This window comes from Adiantum capillus-veneris, unplaced genomic scaffold, assembly GCF_014529385.1.
Source record: "Adiantum capillus-veneris isolate H3 unplaced genomic scaffold, ASM1452938v2 Hic_scaffold_297, whole genome shotgun sequence".
Lineage (NCBI taxonomy): Eukaryota > Viridiplantae > Streptophyta > Polypodiopsida > Polypodiales > Pteridaceae > Adiantum > Adiantum capillus-veneris.
Window position 1 is genome coordinate 174668 of NW_028221418.1, and position 3205 is coordinate 177872.

General features: G+C 43.1%; 1 pseudogene; it reads right to left on the reverse strand.

The window, feature by feature from the left end:
- Window positions 1-279: 279 nt before the first annotated feature.
- LOC147417259 (uncharacterized) lies at window positions 280-1093 on the reverse strand (annotated as a pseudogene).
- Window positions 1094-3205: the final 2112 nt, after the last annotated feature.

Here is a 3205-nt window from a genome sequence, read left to right on the forward strand (position 1 = left end):
ACTAAAAGGAAGGCATAGGTAGCCTAGCCTTCAGCTTACTGACTCTAGCTCCTGTCATGCAAGAATAACAGAATCAACATGGCTAGACATGAGACAGGTCTACAGATCACTGGGATGAGTACATGAAGAAGAGGACAAATGCAACCACAACTTTACATGAGGTGCATCCATCCATAAGGTCGAACATTACAAAGAGTGCGACCCCAAAAGTCATGCTTGAGACACCATACATTCTCCAATATAAAACCTCTTCTTTGTGCTGAAAACTCTGATTGAATTTCAAAAGCTATTTGAGTCCGACTCTGCACTGTCCATAGCCTTGAGACCTCAAGGTTTCTACAAAGAAGAAACATATAACTAAAGCAAGAAGTAGGAAAATAGAGCAATTGCTTCTCAAGACTTGTAAAGACATACCTTCTTTGTGCTTTTCTTCTCTCTCACATCGTAATGACCACGGGAGATATCACTTAGCCAATTTCCTGGAGTGCAAAACTGCAAGGAGATATAATAACGTTAAGACACACTCTCAACAGTGTTGATGAGATATTCTAACTTGCAAGATGCCTTACCAAGAGAGCCTTCTCCGCCACTTGAATCAATCATTTCTTAGCCGCTATGGAAGTTTTGAGCCTTTAAAAAGAAAAAAAATCTCCTCTTCTCTCTTCCAGGAAAGGCTAACGGATATCGAGGCCATTCAGCCTTAGGCTTGTTGCAAATCTAGACCATTGCCCTCACACATAACACCAGCCCATTAGTGGTGTGGTACATAACAGTGACATTCTCGACACAATTGCTAAGACCATTGTTTGTCGTAGCTAGATCTGATCCCTCACTTCTTGTTGTTGCCTGCCATTGCCATAATCAGCACACCTCTTCTGGAGAGAGGATGCCCTCTCCTTAGCATCTAGAACTGGCTTGTAGAGTCAAACCCACTGGTCTGAGCACATCCATTTATTGGCTTATTGATCAAACCGTTTCTGCGCACAAACCGTTTCTACCGTTGGGGTGCGACCTAAATCCTTGTCTTTCCCCCCACTGCCCTACTCACACTGTGTGCGACTCGGCTCTAAAACCCTTTCCCAAGGTTCTCCATTTGTGGGAGGGGTGCAGGGCGAGATGGTTCGAGAAACAAGGAGAAGCGAGAGTCTGCAGAAATATAGCGTATCCCCTCCCTTTCTCCGTAGCTCTAACATAATTGTAGCAGGCTTCTACAACCGAGGCAGAGAAAGTGGCTTTACTAAGCTTGGGTAATTGCTTCATCCCACTCCCCCCATTCGCACAGGGTGCGACTCAGCTCTTACTTTCAGTTTCGCCCACGCTAAAAATGGTACTACTCAAAGTTACATCTACTAGCTCTTGCTTGCTCTTACCACCGATACATGTGTATGTGTGTGTGACGGTTGTGACAATTGCCAACATGCGTCTTTGCAGATAACTTTTGGGTATTTGCCATGTTGTTGATATGCAAGCGAAAGTGGTTGCATCTTCGGGGGAATAGGGGAAACCCCATGCTTGCCACCCTTGCCTCCATCCGTGGACCCCCAAGTTGTGCATATCCCTGCAATAGGTGCATTTCAAGAGAGACATCCCCGATAGGAAGCTCCTCAAACACTTTCTGTGCTTTATGAGTGCATCATGTTGGCATACATGACGACCAAGGCACCCACAAAGCGACAAACAATCTCCCTCCCTAACCTTGTTGGACATATCCTCCAATCAATGCACTCCATGAGACAACATTGCATCTGAAGACAGACCCTCAACTTGCATCCGCTGATTGGAAAAGATTGGGAAACTTATTATAGATTACAATGATGGTTGTAAAGCTGGTATTGTGGGTGCAGGAGAAGCTCTTGATCATGCCATTGGTGTTGCTACTGAGTTTGCATAGAAGAAGAAGAAGAGAAGAGTGACTTTGGACGATGTGTAAGAAGAAAACAATAAATAAAATGAGGGTGCAGATGTGGAGACACAGGCTATGCAGACGGTGGTATTGATGATGATGATGTTGAAGAGGCTAATGAGGATCTGAATGTCCAAGATATTGATGCCTACTGACTACACAGAAGAAGATTAGTCAAGTTTATGGTAGCATCAACCCCAACAAATCTAGAAGCTTTTTGAACAAGTCTTAAAGATGTTAGCTAAGGGAAAGGACAGGGAGGAGGTACCATATTTTCTCATTGATATAGCTAGCTTAGTTTGCTAGTGGAGTGAATTAACTCTTTGAAATACCAAGAACAACACCGTCATGTGAAAGATTCTTTAATTGTCTTATTAGGGTATGTGTCTAATGGCATAACCACTTAAGAAATGGATTCAATAACACTCCTAGGTCGTCAAGTACCTGATGATGCTATGGGAATAGTAGCACAAACTACACACAAACACTTATGATTAATCTATGCACATCGGTGTTCTCTGCATAAAGAGTAAGATTAGCAAGTTGGTTAAAACTGGGAAGATGATGTGAAGAAGCTATAGAGGGAAGTAGATCCGCTCTAGAGAGCTTAATGGAGAAGGAGCAAGAAAAATTTGAGCAAAGAAAAAGGGACAATCTAGTAGAGGGATATGTTGCAGATCTTCAACTTTAGGTAGAGGTGTATAGTGAAGCTCATAGAGAAATGGAGAGCTTTAGCAGGAGGTGTGTAGTGAGGTTCATAGAGAATGGAGAGCTTGAGGAGGAAAGGAGAGTTCAAAATATTGTTGCAGGGTGAAAGCATGTATAGGTGGGACCGCTTTTGCCACTATATAGTATATGGTTTTTGGGGTTGAGAAAATGGGTGGCTTAGGCGTTTGAAACAGTGGGATTAAATTCAAAATTTATGGAAAAAAAGGTTAAAATTTGACGTGTACTAAGTGAAAGCGCTTACTCATTAATGATCACCTCAAGGTACGTTCAAGCACTTAATGCAAATATTCTCTCGAGTCTCGTCCCTCCCACTCTGTCTCGCTCGTTCCTCCCCCCTCTCTCTGTCTCGCCAGAGCCATTCAGGTTTCTGATTCCCTCTTTCCTCCCTCCTTTGTGTTTCTCTGCTAGCCGAAGCAACAAGCAGCAACATCACAAGCAAATTCAGGAGGAGTACTTTTTGCTGGGTTGGTCATCAACTTCAGTAAAAATCCCCTATAGCAGCAAACAACAGGTATTTGTCATCATGTAGCTTGAAGCATTCTATCTCGAATGTTGGTTGAATTTGAATGTGGC